We start from the raw sequence: 17186 nt of genomic DNA on the forward strand, positions 1-17186 counted from the left end.
ATGTAGATTGCTAATAATGAATAGGAGGGGGGTTTAAGTTGTGGGCTGTAGGTGATGACACGTGGTGTTCTGTTTTCTTTTCTTTGCCTGTCTTGAAGTAGTTCATGTCTGGGTACTCATCCGGTTCTGTCAATCTGTTTGTCACTTCTCTGGGTGGTTATTTCACTTTTAAGAATTCTCTGTATAGATCCTGTATGTCTGTGGGATTGGAGAAAATCCGGTTGTATCTTAGGGCTTGACTGTAAACAATAGATTCAGAAATGTGCCTTGGATGGAAGTAGAAGCACGAAGATAAGTGTAGCAGCTGGTAGTTTTTTGATATAATGTGATGGAAATTTGTCCATCGTAATTGTACTGTAGTGTCAAGGAAGTGGATCTCTCATGTGGACTGGTCCAGGTTGAAGTTGATGGTGGGATGGAAGTTGTTGAAATCCTTGAGAAATTCTTCAAGTGTCTCTTTCCCATGGGTCCATATGATGAAGATGTCATCAATGTAGCATAAGTAGAGTGAGGGTGCAAGGGGGCGAGAGCTGAGAAAACGTTATTCAAGGTCAGCCATAAAGATGTTGGCATGTTGAGGGACCATGGCTGTGCCACTGACTTGAAAATATAAATTAAGAACGTAAGAACGGCCATACTGGATCAGACCAAAGGTCCTTCTAGCCCAGTATCCTGTCTGCCGACAATGGCCTACACCAGATGCCCCAGAGGGAGTGATCCCAACAGGTCATCCTGTCACACAACATGTGATCTCTCCCCTGTCACTCACCTCCAGAGAAACAGAGACTAGGGACACCATTCCTACCCATCCTGGCTAAAAGCCATCGATGGACCTAATCTCCATGAATCTATCTAGCTCTTTTTTGAACCCTGTTAAAGTTCTAGCCTTCACCGCATCCTCTGGCAAGAAGTTCCATGGGTTGACTGTGTGCGGAGTGAAAAAAACCTTCCTTTTGTTTGTTTTAAACTTGCTGCCTATTAATTTCATTTGGTGACCCCTAGTTTTTATATTGTGGGAATAAGCAAACAATGTTTCCTTATTCACTTTTTCCATATCAGTCATGATTTTATAGACTTCTATCATATCCCCCCTTAGTCTCCTCTTTTTTAAGATTAAAAGTCCAAGTCTTTTTAATCTCACTTCATATGAGACCCGTTCCAAACCCCTAATCATTTTTGTTGCCCTTTTCTGAACCTTTTCCAATACTAACATATCTTTTTTGAGATGAAGTGACCACATCTGTACACAGTATTCAAGATGTGGGCGAACCATGGTTTTATATAGAGGCATTATGATATTTTCTGTCTTATTCTCTATCCCTTTTTTAATGACTCCTGACATTCTATTTGCTTTTTTGACTTCCGCTGCACACTGCGTGGATGTTTTCAGAGAACTATCCACAATGACTCCAAGATCTCTCTCTTGAGTGGTTGTAGCCAAATTAGTCCCCATTATAGTCTATATGTAGTTGGGATTATTTTTTCCAATGTGCATTACTTTACATTTATCTACATTAAATTTCATTTGCCATTTTGTTTCCCAATCACTTAATTTGGTAAGATCTTTTTGAAGCTCTTCACAGTCTGCTTTGGTCTTAACTATCTTGAACAGTTTAGTATCATCTGCAAATTTTGCCACCTCACTGTTTACGCCTTTCTCTGATCATTTATAAATAAATTGAATAGGATGGGTCCCAGGATAGACCCTTGAGGACTCTCTCTACTTGGAAAACTTACCATTCCTACCCTCTGTTTCCTGTCTTTTAACCAGTTATCAATCCATGAAAGGACCTTCCCTCTTATCCCATGACAACTTACTTTACGTAAGAGCCTTTGGTGAGGGACCTTGTCAAAGGCTTTCTGGAGATCTAAGTACACTATACCCACTGGATCCCCCTTGTCCACATGTTTGTTGACCTTTTCAAAGAACTCTAGCAGATTAGTAAGGCATGATTTCCTTTACAGAAACCATGTTGACTCTCCACCAACAAATTATATTCATTCATGTGTCTGACAATTTTATTCTTTACTATAAATTGTCTCCAAATCAGAAATAGTTGTGAGTGAGGACAAAGTCACAGAGATCTGTAACCAGGTGTGCAGTGGTGTCATCAGGGTTGTTGTTCCTGACAGCCCGTAATCCATCTTCATGTGGATTGTTGGTGTAAAGAGCCTCTACATCCATGGTAATAACTTAGTCCACATGGCAAATTATTGCCAGGTGAAAAATTTGCAGATCTCTTAAGAAATCTGTTTAGACTTGTGTACAATGCTTGGGAGGAGCTTGTAGGAACTGATGGTGAAGGGACAGATAAGAGAGAGATCTTGCAGGTTGTTAGTTCAGAGATTAAAGTCCAGGACCTTCAGGGTAGCATACTCTTAAATGTTTCCTGTTCCACTTGGAGGGACAGAAAATCAGAAGGAAAGGCAGGGAAATGCATGGATAGGACAATAGCGTAGGGAGGAGGATTGTGGCTATTGTTCTCTGTAAGGTGTGTGGGTGTATGGCCATGCAGAAAACACCTAATTACTGGAGTTGTGCAGCATGGCTCCATAAACAAGGTCTTTCCTCCTGAGAACATGGAGAAGGTGAGTGTGATGGGGTGGACTAGGCCTGAAGCCACCTACTGGAGGCTGGTGGCCTTGCTGAGCTGGCTGAAGCCAGGTCCCGTGACTGAAGACTGTCCGTGGTGGATTTTGGTGAATTGCAGAACCCTGGACAGGGTACTGTGAGAACTTGATCTCAAGGCCCTGAAAGAGAGAGCTAGATGGAGCAGCTTCTTGGGGAAGTGTCCCAGTGGACAGTAAGGATGCTTAGTGGGCAAATGCTACATACAGGGTCCCTGGGCTGGTACCCAGAGGAATGGGTGGACCTGGGTTCCCCTGCCACCAGCCCTCAGCAGTTACAAAAGAGGATAGGAAAGAAGCCTGGTCCCAGGTGACCCAGAGGAAAGGACATCTGGGATACCTCCACTCTCAGAGCCAGTCAGGGCGGAGTAGCTCATGGACATGTCTTTGGCCAAAGGGAGGGAGGGAGGGAGAGCCCTTTATAGTGAGCTAGTGGGTTTAATGGGGGGAATAAGAGGTGTGGAGACCAATGGGGTGTGGGTGGCTGAGAGGTGACTCAGACACTGCCCATCTCTCTCAGGCAGCCTCAGCTGAGATGCAGCAGATGGAGTGTGGGAGACTGCCAACGGGACGGGGTGCGGGGACGAGAAATGAGACCGACTCTGCTCAGAGTCCTTCTCATAGCAAGCATGACAGGGCAGCCCCTGGGCTGTGGAGTGTGGACTGCAACTGGTGAGACAGAACAAGAATGTCCCCCACCCCCAGGCAGCCCCAGCTGGGCTGTAGACTGCAAGTGGCAGCAAGAGGCAGAACAAGAAATTCGCCCCTCCCAGGCAGCCCCAGTTCCTAAGATTAATACTACCTCTACCTGCTGTTTAAAACGTTTGGATGTAGTTTTCTCCAGGAACATATATCACACCTTTGATTTGCATATCACTCTTGTATTTTCTAACCTGTTGTGTCCCTGTTCCCATGCTGGGATTGGCCCTAGCCAGGAGAGAGGCCAGTATACAAGTGAGTGACTTCCATTACATTTCAGAATTTGTTTGGGGAGAGGCGTTGAAAACTAGTAAGGCCAGATCTTTGCTGTCTGGTATAGTTCTGGCTCTTAATCTCCTTGTTGGCTCAGAAGTAGCAACTATCAAATGCTTGGTGCTAGGTGTTTTTTAGAAGGTAGACTTCTTTTTGAAGTTTCTTTGAAGCAGGGATGTGTCTGCAGACTCCGAAGCCATGCGTCAATGTGCTCCTTTTACTTAAGGCCTGCACTTATAACAACTTAATGAGCCTACTCCCTCTGAGTTTTTGAGTTGGTAAAACACAAATTATAATATGAAACTGAGAGGGCTAAGCTGGCTCTCTCTGTGTGGCAGTTTCACAGAAATATTCATTTAATAACTAACCACTCAATGTTTTATGTACCTTTGTATTTGTTGTTGTCAGTTTATTTTGCTGTCTGTGTCACTTTATTACTTATTTTGACTGTTCTGTGTGGATGTAGTATTAATCAAATTAAGAGTTGACATCCGATAGAAATTGTATAAGCCTGAGTAAATGCCTTTACTCTCCTTTCCAGTATCAGAAAATATTGCATTAATATTTGCAAGGACAGCATGACTATTCCTAGTTGGCACATAGATTTGTTCAGCATTTTAAAGCTGAAACTCTGGGCAGATAATATGCATGCAAGAGGTATAGTTTTGTGGACTGTAAAAGTCTATAGCATACTAGCATTTTGACAGATGCTTTAATTTTCAAGAACAGTTTTCCCTGAAAGATTTATTGGTCTAAGGGAGTAGGATATTAAATTGGGCCTCTGGTGCATATTTTTATGATTTCACTTAATGACCATGTCTCTGTTTTATTTATATAGATGTTTTCAGTGGCCACATTTTGGTAGCCACATTTGCAGCAGTCAGGGAGCTATTACCCCAACTCTGTGCCTTTGCTGGGGGAGACCAGAGTGTCTGACCCAACAGGACAGGGTGGTGGGGCACCCCAGAGGGCAGGTAGGCAGGCTCAGTGGTATGATCAGCACATTGGTTGACAGTCTCAAGAGAATCTGGGACACAGCTGTGCCCAGACTTCACTCTCCAGAAGGAGAGCTGGGAGGAGGTGTGGAGTGGGCCAAGCCCTGCATCCTGACTCCATTTCCCCAGCCGGAGTGCCCGGGAGGAGCCACTTGCTATGGCCCAGAGCTCTAGAAAACTGTAATCTGCTTCTTCACTCTTGGATCAGTAACTGGTTAAAAAATAGGAAACAAAGGGTAGGAATAAATGGTCATTTTTCAGAGTGGAGAGAGGTAAATAGCAAAATCCCCTTACGATGTGAACTAGGACTACTGTTATTTAAATATTTGTAGAAGAAGTGGTAAAGAGTGAGATGGCAAAGTCTGCAGTTGATACAGCTGACTGCAAGAATTCCAAAGGAATCTCGTAAAACTGGATAACCGGGCAATAAAATGACAGATGAAACTCAATGTTTATAAATACAATGTAATGCACAGTGGGAGGAAAGGGGGGAGGAGAATCTCAGGAATATATAAACATGAGGGGATCTAAATTAGCTGTTGCCACTCAAGAAGGAAATCTTACAGTCATTGAGGATATTTCTCTGGAACCATCTGCTCTGTGCTCAACAGCAGACAAAAAGCTAATACAGTGTTAGGATCCATTGGGCAAAGTATGACAGTATATTATAATGCCAGTTTATAAATCCTTGGTACACCCACAACCAGATTACTATGGGCAGTTCTGTTTGTTATATATATAAAAAATCATATTAGAAATGGAAAAAGTACTCAGAAGGGCAACAAAAGTGATTAGGGTTATGGATGGATTTCCATATGACTGTTCAGCTCAGAAAAGAGAAGGGTAAGGGGAGATATGACAAGGATCTTTACAATTATGAATATTGTGTAGAAAGTGAATATGCAAGTGTTATTCATATAACACAAGAACTAGGGGTCATCTGATTAAATTAATGTGCAGCAGGCTTAAAACAAACATAAGAATGTACTTCTTCACACAACTCACAGTCAACTTGTGGAACTCCTTGCTAGGGAATGTTGTGAAGGCTAAAAATATAAGTGGGTAAAAAAAAAACAGATAAAGTTAATGGATTAGAGGCCCATCAATGGCTGTTAGCCAAGATGGGCAGACACGCAACACGATGCTCTGGATGTTCCAAAGCCTATTATTGCCAGAAGCTGTGACTGGATGTCAGAGGACAGATCTCTTGCTAATGGCCTTTTTCTGTTCATTCCCTCCGAAGCATCTGGTATTGACTGCTGACAGGAGACAGGATATTGGGGTAGATACACTATACGTCTGATCCTATGTGGCCATTCTGTTCTCAGGAGATGGATTTTAAAATGTTTAAAAATTGAATGAATGGAGATTAAAATACTTATATTTAAGGCATGTTTCACTCATTGCAACATTTATTTTAAGAATTAAACATAAAGGGGGAAAAAGGGCTCGTTGAATTTCTGTTGCACAAAACACTGTGGCTTTTAACAGTGAGATGGTTTCCTGTCTGGATCTCTCCCACTCATCAACAGATAAATGAAGGTTTAAATCAATACCCCAGAAAATAGCTGAATTTTAACCTGACAGTGTTCCTTTAAGCATTGAATGTCACCCTCAGCTCAAAATGCCATATTATTAATTTAAGTTGTGTACTACCTGCTGTGCCCTTTAAATGCCACTTTAAAAAAATTATATAGAAAATTTGTCAAACATGGGAGGAAATGCTACAGAAAAACTTTCATTATTTCTCCAAGGCAGAGGGACTCTTCCCATCTAATGAGTTCCATCTATCTCCTCATCAGCCCACCTGTCAGACTTGGGCTACTCAGTTCTGGTCATTCAGCACCTATCCACAGTTTGATTGCTCGTAGGATTCACATGCTTACTCTTCTTTCCAGTGTCCATAAATGACAGGAGAAGAAATTGAGTTGGGCTCCCATGGGAGAGAGAATGGTGGGCTTTGCTTTCTAGATTCTGTGCCACACTGTCAGGTTTTTTGAAACAAGCCAAACCTAAATTAACTGAAACAAAGAGCAACTGATGACTGGAGGGTGAAGGTTTAACATTTCATAGATAAGGCACTCAGGTATAATTGTCTGCAAGGTCTGAAATCACTCCTAATCCCGGTTTACATAACAGTGACAATAATACTAATAGACTACGTCTAGACTGGCATGATTTTCCGGAAATGCTTTTAATGGAAAAGTTTTCCATTAAAAGCATTTTCGGAAAAGCGCGTCTAGATTGGCAGGATGCTTTTCCACAAAAGCACTTTTTGGATCGCAAAAATAGCGATCGGGGCTTGTTTGCAGAAAACAAATCTCTGCTGTCTACACTGGCCCTCTTGCGCAAAAGTTTTTCAGAAAAAGACTTTTGCCCAAACGGGAGCAGCATAGTATTTCCTCAAAAGCACTGACAATCTTACATGAGATCGTCAGTGCTTTTGCAGAAATTCAAGCGGCCAGTGTAGACAGCTGGCAAGTTTTTCCGGAAAAGTGTCTGATTTTCCGGAAAAAGTGGCCAGTCTAGACACAGCCGTGCACATCTGCATATGCCTCAGTGCACATAAACATTTATTCTGCACATGCATGGAAAAAAACTGGAAGAAACATTGTGCATGGATATGTTTACACTTCACTATAAACCTGGGTTTGTGAACTTGGCATTTCCAAGCCTGCATTTGAGCATTCACACTGCATTATAAACCTGGGCTTACAATTGCTGGGCTTCTCAGAGTCATGCTAACATGTCCATATTGCACTACAGAACCCTTCTGAGTTGGATCTGTGGCTTGACCTGCATCTGCCAAGGCCTGGACCAAATGCCAGCAGAACTTGGGCTCTGATCCACTCACCCAGTAAGGTCCTGGGACTCTGTGTGACTGACTCTGAGTGATTGCTGACCTGAGTCAGACTGATTGGTGTATTCAACATAATATGATAAATAATACCAGGTGTAGGTTATTTTTGTCCCTTTATGAATAAGCTGTTAGTTCTTTGTCAGTTACAATAAGACACATTTCCCCTTGGAAACTGAATATTGTATTCTCTTTAGCTGTTCATTCAGCCCCTGGCCTGTTGTGACTCTGCCAATTACATCTTTTCAAGAAATACTAGATTTTCCTACAGATACCAGGAAACAGAAAATTATCACATAATTGTTTCCTGCTTTAATTGTACTGCACACATATGTGCAAGTTTGGCAGGATTTGCCCTGCCTGCAGGCATTCAGAATAGCACTCATCCTCATCCCATAGTTCAGAAGACGCTCCTCTTTGTGAACATCCCTTCCCTGGTGCGAGTAGTGTCTCTGAAAGCCCTGACAGAAATCTTAAAGGCGTGTCCTTCATTCCATGGGTGGTGTATGGTTCCTGTCCTTGGAGGCTGTGCCATAGCATTTCACAGAGGCCTGCACTTGTTTACAATATAACTTACACTGCATGTGCTGGAAGACAAGTATCAAAGGGGTAGCCGTGTTAGTCTGAATCTGCAAAAACAACGAGATGTCCTGTGGCACCTATAGACTAACAGATTTATTGGAGCATAAGCTTTCGTGGGCGAAGACCCACTTCATCAGATGCATTGAAGTGAGTCTTTGCCCACGAAAGCTTATGCTCCAGTAAAGCGGTTGGTCTATAAGGTGCCACAGGACGTCTCGTTGTTTGTGCTGGAATAGTCACCACACGCTAATTAGAGCTGGTCTTCTCCTCCCCTCCCCCAGTTCATCATGAACAAACTGAAAATTGTGCTAGCCTTTTAAATAAAATTAGCAGCCAAGAACATACCTGACACCATCCAGCAAGATTATCTCCAGGTGAAAAAAATCACTCTTTTCACACAGAAATATTGGTAGTGTAGTAAAAACTAAGTGTGCTTCTTCCCCTCCATTGCTTAAGCTCGAAATAGCACGTATCATTTAGCTGATTGCGCGTGCCTTGGAAGCTGCTAAACTTTCTGCCAGGGAACTGAGTAAACTTGCAGTGACCAATCACATTGCGACACGCTGACCAGAAAGAATGTGAAATCTATAAGAGTTTCAGCTCAGGTGATGCTCAAGGTCGATCGTGCTTTGAGCACTGAGCTCCTTGGCCGAACTTGTTTGCAAACAATAAAATAGAGTTAGACCCAGCCTGAAAGTGTGACTCTTTTCTTGAGGCAAATTGAACTTACCTCCAGGGGACGAAACTAGAAATTTATGCAACAAAGTAGGACCAGTAGGGGATTGCTTAACATTCATACGGTATCCCCTTTCTCTGTCCCTCTTCCTCCCTCCTATGAAATATTGATCAGCAATGACAGTGGATGCCATTTTGAAGAAATCAGGATACAAAGCCTGGATCCTATTGGGTGCCAACTGCACCTGTCTCTCTCCATGGTTCACTGAGAGCATCCATTCAAGCCTCCAGTTGTCCCTTATTGAGGGCAAAGATACAAGTCTCTCTCCCCCTGCTGATGGGGATTTTTTCCAGACAGCACATTTCCCTGTCTACACTGTGATTACCTAGGCAAAATGGCCTGCCTAAACACTGCAGCATTTTTTCGGATAACAGCCGTTATTCCAGAAAAACAATACTTACATCCACACTGCCATCGCGTTCTTTCGACAATAAGTGGAAAGAACAGAGGGGGTTTTCCGGCAGCAGTAAACCTCTTTCTACAAGGAAGAACGCCTTTTCCATAAAAGCTTTATTGGAAGAGGGAGTTCTTTTGAAAAAAGAGGCCTCCAGGAAATAACACAGATAGGAAATAACAGAACTCCATAGTTCCTATCGCCTGCCAGCTCTTAAAGCTGCAGGCACCTGGGACAAGCCTTGTGGCAGGAAGCTGGCCCAGAGAGCTGCACCTCACCACGCAGCTCTGACTGCCACAGGAATTTTGACCCATGGCCCATCCACAAGCCCTCCCAGGCCCTCCTGGCCCTCACAGGGAACATGACCACGGCTCCCAGGATCCAGCCAGGGGCTAGAAGAGGCATGTGCCCTCATGGTCTGGGGCGGAGATCCTGTCCCTCCTGGAGGTGTGAGGTGAGGAGGAGACCCTGTAGGATCTCCACTCCTGGTGGGGCAACGCTGACATATACAGCCGGATAGCTGAGATGCTGGCTGCAAGAGGTCACCACCCCTGGACCCTACAACAAATACGGAGCAAGGTCCAAGAGCTCCGACAAAGCTACACCAAGGCAAGGGAGCACAGCTCTCGCTCCGGGGCAGTACCCTGCTCTTAGCCTTGCTACAATAAGCTCCACCATATCCTGGGGGGTGGTGCAGCCACTTCCCCACTCCTGGTGGTGGACTCGGGGCTAGAGACGTCCATCGTCACCCACCCGGTGCCCCCTGGCAAGGAGGAGGAGGAGCTGCAGAAGGAGGAGACAGCCAGCATGGTCATCCTCACCTGAGAGAACCCCAAGGCCTGGATGTCTCCCAGGCATCCTCTGAGAACAGGGAGGGATCATCAAGTGAGTGTTCTCAGTTTTTCACACACACAGGGCGGGGCAGATGGGTGCAGAGGGGATGGGGTGTGACCATCGCTCAGCCTGGACATTGTGCTGCAGTCTGTGCATGTGGAAGCATGTGCAGCACCAATCTGCACCACACAGCCTCAGGAGGCAGCCTCAGAACATCCCAGGGCTCCTGCTCACAGGCTCTGGGGATGCCACACACACATCTGACCCCAAGGGGAGGCACAGGGAGCGCCATCCCCTATCAGCCACCACTGGAAGCAGGCTGGGCACAAGAGCACATGCACATCTGCACACAGACCGAGGAGTGCGAAAATGGCGATCGGGGCTTTTTTGCGGAAAAGCGTGTCTAGTTTGGCCACGGACGCTTTTCTGCAAAAAGTGCTTTTGCGGAAAAGCATCCTGACAATCTAGACGCACTTTTCCAAAAATGCTTTTAACGGAAAACTTTTCCGTTAAAAGCATTTCCGGAAAATCATGCCAGTGTAGACGTAGCCCATGTGTAGCCTGCATAGCGGACACTATCTCATAGGGGCCCCGAGGTGCCCAGGGGACCATGCTTCCTGCTCCACCCTGTGTCCCATGGACAAGCTGGCAAGGGAAGTGTCCATCCACACTGGGATCCCATGGGGTATGTCTACACTGCCACCCTAGTTCGAACTAGGGTGGCCAATGTAGGCATTCGAAGTTGCAAATGAAGCCTGGGATTTAAATATCCCAGGCTTCATTTGCATCTTGCCAGGTGCCACCCTTTTTAAATCCCCCTTAGTGCGGACTCCGTTCCCACAGCTATACGCGGCACGGAGTAGGTAGTTCGAATTAGGCTCTCTAATGGAACATGGAACGAGGCGTAACGGTGGGCATTGAATTGGTCCCTGCTGGGGTCCAGGTGACCAGTGTACAGCTTCATGAGCCACAGCATGAGGGGGTAGGCCATGTCCCCCACAATGCACAGTGGGATCTGCACGTCCCCAACTTGAAAGTTATGCTGGGGGAAGAATGTGCCAGCCTCCAGCTTGTAGTAGAGGCTGGAATTCCTGAAAATGTGGGCATTATGTCCCTGCCCGACCACCCAATGAAAATATCCGTGAACTGTCCATGGTGGTCAACCAGGGCCTGCAACACCATCGAGAAATAGCGCTTGCGGCTGATGTATTGGGCAGCTTGATGATATGGTGCGCAGATGGAAATATGGGTTCCATTGATGGCCCCTCCACTGTTGGGTAAGACCAGGATTGTAAATCTGACCACGATGGGGTCCAGATCTCCCAGGCGGATGACCCTGTGCAGCAGGAGAGAGTTGATGGCCCTCACCACCTGCAGAAGGAGACAAAGAAACATACAAAACAGAGAATCAGAGGGGTGCCTGAGCCCTTCAGAGGTCCCCAATTTTTCCCTCCTTCCCCCCTCAAACAACTCAGGAGCCACCGCCTATGAGGCTGTCTCCCTTGCAAGGGTGTGTGAGGGCAGGATGGCACAACTCCCTGTGGATGGAGCTTCCCCCCTCTCCAGGCCAACACCTGCACCCCCACCCTCTTTCTCTAGGGTCCCCCTTTCCAAACCACCCCCCCAGGACTGCAGCCCAAGAGTGCCTTACCTCCATGAGGAGGGCCCCCATGCCAAGCTGGTTACATGGACCGGTAACTGTCTGGGATGGTGAGCTTCCAGACAGTGATGGCGACCCGCTTCTCCAGGGGGATGGTGGGTTGCATCTGGGTGTCACATCGTCGGAGGGCAGGGGAGAACCAGGCACACAGCTCCATAAAGATGACCTTCTGTATGCAGAAGTTTTGGAGCCACTGCTAGTCATCCCACTGCTCCATGACCAGTCAGTCCCACCAGTCAGAAACGCCTCCAGAAACGCCTCTCCACACTGGGGTGTGGCTGCAGGGGCCTTGCTCCTGTGCACAGGGGGAGGGTCTCAATAATGAGCTCAGTGTCCAGGTCATGCAGGGCCATGAAGGCAGCCTGCAGAAACTGCAGCATGGTAGTGTGGGGCCATCACATGCCCAGAGGCAGCTCCAGCTCCATGGCAAGGAGTGTGCTGTGGCGTCCTAAAGCTGGGCTACCAGAGCACATACCGCTACAACTTTGCTGTCCCTCGGAGAGGTAGGCAAGCAGGCAGCAGAAGCAGAGAAATGGCTCTCCAGGCATGTCCCTTTAAGCATGTGTCTCAGCTAGCCTTAGGCAACAGCACTCGGAAGCAACTGCTGACTTAATGCCCTGCCAGAACTGGTTCTGGGTGGCTTTAAATGTGAGATAGTGTCCAATCAGGGTGCTTTTGGCATCTGGAGACTCTCTTTTGAAATAAGCTTTTCCAGAGACCTGCAGTCTAGACATAACCTAAAAGACCAGTGCCTGTATCTTGTCTTCTATTCAGAGGCTATGACTAGTGTAATTGCCTGCCATTATAAGTTACTGTACAGCTCCTTCTAAGTTAAGACACTTAATCTTAAGGGGTGCATCTACACTGCACCCTTACCTCAAAATAAGCTATGCAATTTGTGCTATGCAAATTGCTCAATTTATTTCAAAGTAATTTTGAAATAAAGCATTATTCCAAAACATCCCTTAAGCCTCATTGAGCGAGGGTTACAGGGACACTGGACTAGTACGCTTGTTATTTCAAAATCTATTTTGAAATAACGGGTTCCAGTATCCCAAAATAGCTCTGCAGTGTAGGCATAGCCAAAGAGTTATAGATGTAGAATATTTCAAGCAAGGAGAGAACCTACACACATACTAAAAAGCTACGAGAGGCAATTCTAATGCCAGCTTCAAGCTCTGGTGGTTATCTGTTTTTCCAAGCCCATAACTGGGTTTTCCCATGGTTGCAAGTTCACAGCTGTCTCAGACACAGAACCAGAACAGCCACAAATAGTCCATTCTTCCCTTGGGCCTTTGATGTTGACCTCATATGACTGGAGACCACCAATAGCTCACTCTTCAGGGCATAATTTCAAAAGGCTGATTTTTGTATAACTGAGTGTGGGGACTTTGCAGTCACCTGCCTCTAGATATTCCCCAGGAAAACCACTTAGCACTTTTTGTTTCCTAAATCCATTCTTGTCTGGCATAGACAATATAGTCCTTTGGACCCTAGGTCTCATGTGCCACATCTTCCCCCTCTGTAGGCTACATACCATTTTGCTCTGCAATAATACATAAACCATTCATTTAATACAATGGACCTCAAAGATGCTTAAATGTAATTCAGTAAAGTCTCCCAAGGATATTGCAGAAAATTTCCATATCTGTCACACTGAGCCTCTTCTGTAAGTTGCTAAGTGCCCTCAACTCCCACTGAAATGAAATAACAGGTTCAGGTACTATGCTCCTCTCAACTTAAAAGTGCCTAATGCCAGATAGCTGGTGTTGAAACTCTCCATAGCATATGTTGCATGGTCATACGCACCTTAACACAAGTTTCTAACTTCTTAAACATCCCCTCATATACACTAGCATGTGGTTTTTCAAGGACTTCTGTAGAAACAAGGGTTGGTAGGAGTATCTGGAGAGAGTTCTAAGCCCACTGATTATTGCATTGTTCCTTTTTAGATGAGCTGTGAGACAGGAGTGTGAGTGATAGACAATGTGCCCGTGCTGTCCCCCTGCTAGCCAATTAAATGTCAGAAGTTTCCTTAATAGGGACTCCAGCAGTGTGGGAACATTTTTAAGAGTGGGGGGTGATGAAATCGCTTATCCTGTTCCATCCCCCAACCCAGCGGAAGCCAGAAGCAAAGCCCTGATGCGTCGGGCTGGTAGCTGGTGCCCTGGATACAGGGCTCACGGCAGAACCCCATAGCATGTAAGGTGGCAGATGGAACCCAGGTAAAGGGGCAACAGCCTGGACCCTGACATGGCATGTGGGGCTGGCAGCAGAGCCCCTGGCGTGTGAGATGGAGACCAGGAGCATGGGGGTGCTGCAGCCTTAGTTCCCATGCCTATGGGACTGCATATGATGAAGAAGTGAAGGAAGCAGAAGAAAGATGCTGAGTTCCTGTTTGGACCCTTGTGTGAAATGTCTGAGGGGTAGGTAATTAAGTGATAACATATTTTGGGTATGTCTACACTACCCTCCTAGTTCGAACTAGGAGGGTAATGTAGGCATACCGCACTTGCAAATGAAGCCCGGGATTTGAATTTCCCGGGCTTCATTTGCATAAGCGGGGAGCCGCCATTTTTAAAACCCCGCTGGTTCGAACCCTGTGCAGTGCAGCTACACGGGGCTCGAACTAGGTAGTTCGGACTAGGATTCCTATTCCGAACTACCGGTACACCTCGTTCCACTCGGTACACCTCGGAATCCTAGTCCGAACTACCTAGTTTGAGCCCCGTGTAGCCGCACTGCACGGGGTTCGAACCAGCGGGGTTTTAAAAATGGCGGCTCCCCGCTTATGCAAATGAAGCCCGGGAAATTCAAATCCCGGGCTTCATTTGCAAGTGCGGTATGCCTGCATTACCCCGCTAGTTCGAACTAGCGGGGTAGTGTAGACATACCCTATCTGTTTGAGCCACAAAGTTCGGAAGTAGCATATGGAAGGAGTAGGCTGGAAATAAAGTTGGTGCTTGTAAGAATTCTAGACCTAAAGGTTTCAACATGCAAGTCGATACAAACATCCAAGTCTATGGGTATGTCTACACTTGCACCCTCTTTCGAGAGAGGGATGCAAATGCAGATGAGCAAAATTGCAAATGAAGAGCAGATTTGAATTTCCCATGCTTCATTTGCATATTCACGTTATGGCGCTATTTAAAAAAAGACATACTGTCTAGATGCGGTTATTTAGAAAGAAACCCTCCTGAAATAACCCTTATTCCTCCTACAACGACATTTACCAGTTATTTCAGAAGAAGGGTTTTCTTTCGAAATAACCACGTCTAGACAACGTTTCTTTTTTCGAAATAGCACTATTTCGAAATAGCACTACAATGCAAATATATTTAAAGGATATTTAAATCCCGGCCTCATTTGCAAATTCAAATGTCTACATTTGCATCCCTCTCGCGAAAGAGGGTGCAAGTGTAGACATATCCTATGTCAGTCTTTGAATTCTGCCTGTTACAAGTTACAGAATAGAGCTGAGTGACTGAGTGGAGAATAGTAAGAGAGAGGTAGCCGAGTTAGTCTGATCTTGCTAAAACAAAAGGAAAAACTATGTAGCACTTTAAAGACTAACAAGATGGTTTAATAGGAGATGAGCTTTCGTGAACCAGACCCAGTTCCTCAGATCATATTCTGGAAAAGAATTGGCATGACCATATATACCAAAGGAATACAATGAAAAAAGTGAACACAGTATTAAACTGACAAATGAGATTTAGTACAGAAGATGGAGTGAGGGGGAGGGAGGGAGGGAATAGCTTTTTGAGTCAATGAATGGCTAATCAGGTGTGATAAGTGGGAAGCTATCTTTGTAATGCTCAAGGTAATTAGCATCTTTACTAAGGCCCATTCATAAAGTGTCATATTTAAGGATGAAAGGAAGTTCTGAAGTTTCCCTCTGTAATCTGGTGTTAAAGTCTCTTTGAAGTAAGATGCATGTAGTAAGGTTGTTAAGACTATGTCCAGGTAGGTTGAAATGAAAAGCAACTGGTTTTTCTTTGTGAAGATGTCTGATGTCTGATTTGTGTGCATTAATTCTTTGGTGAAGTGTCTGAGAAGTCTGTCCAATATACAAAGTTGGCAACGGGGTTTGTTGCAAGGGAAAGTTCCAGGGTTGGTATTAATGTAGTATGTCCAGTGGTTGTTGGTAAGAATCTTCCTGAGGTTAGGTGGTTGTCTATAGGGGTATGTCTAGACTACATGCCTCTGCCAAAAGAGGCATGTACATTAGACTACCCGACATAGTCAGTGAAGCGGGGATTTAAATATCCCCCGCTTCATTAAAATTAAAATGGCCATTGCGCTGTGCCGGCTCAGCTGATTGTCGGCACAGCATGGCAGTAAAGATGTGGATCGGTCGACAGGGAACGCCTTTGTCGACTGCTCCTGTAAACCTCATTTCATGAGGCATAAGGCAGCGGTTGACAAAGGCGTTCTGTCGACCGATCCACGTCTTGACTGCCACACTGTGCTGGTGATCAGCTGAGCCAGCACAATGCAGTGACCATTTTAATTTTAATGAAGCAGGGGATATTTAAATTCCTGCTTCACTGACTATGTCGGGTAGTCTAATTTATATGCCTCTGTCGGCAGAGGCATGTAGTCTAGACATACCCTAGGAGACTATGGGTCTGTCCCCCAGTATGTTAGTTACTTACATGACTTCTCAATCTGGCCCTGAATCTGTATCCATTATGTTCCCATCAGGTTGAGGAGCCGTAATAGCAGTTATTTAAAATGATGATGATTGTGGGTGAAACTGAGAATCAAAAAGGAAATCGTTGCACCTGGTTTAGATTTCACATCCCAGTTCCTGGAACTTGAGAGAGTCTGTAGTTATCCCTGTCTGAAAGGGTATGTCTACACTACCCCTCTAGTTCAAACTAGTGGGGTAATGTAGGCATACCGCACTTGCAAATGAAGCCCGGGATTTGAATTTCCCGGGCTTCATTTGCATAAGCCGGCTGGCGCCATTTTTAAATGCCGGCTTGTTCGAACCCCGTGCCGCGCGGCTACACGTGGCACGGGCTAGATAGATCGAACTAGCAAGCCATTCCGAACTATCTGTACACCTCGTTCCATGTTCGAACTAGGGTGGTAGTGTAGACATACCCAAATAGAGTTCCCTCAGTGATGGCACCACTGAAAATTATTAGTGCCTGCTTAGTGTAGAAAGTGCCCTGAATGTATCAGTTATGTGGCTGATCACTTTAATTTTCATAGCACCATGCAGACAATTGCAGCAGATGCTGCCCCATGGTCAAACCAGGTATAAGATCTAGGACCATATTTTATTCATGGTCTAACTCCGTTGAGCTTTGTAGATTTATACTAGGGATGACTTTAGCGCCTAACAGTACATTGTGTAACTACAAGTAAATGTGGATATAAAGTCATGAATACATAGTAATGGCCCACATTTTTATGTATAGATGGATTGGATTGGGAAAAAAAGAGCTGAAGTGTCTCTGAAACCTTGTGGAAACATAGATTGTTGCTATGTCATATTTGACTGAAAGTGTGAAAAA

This window comes from Pelodiscus sinensis, chromosome 13 (genome assembly GCF_049634645.1).
Source record: "Pelodiscus sinensis isolate JC-2024 chromosome 13, ASM4963464v1, whole genome shotgun sequence".
NCBI lineage: Eukaryota > Metazoa > Chordata > Testudines > Trionychidae > Pelodiscus > Pelodiscus sinensis.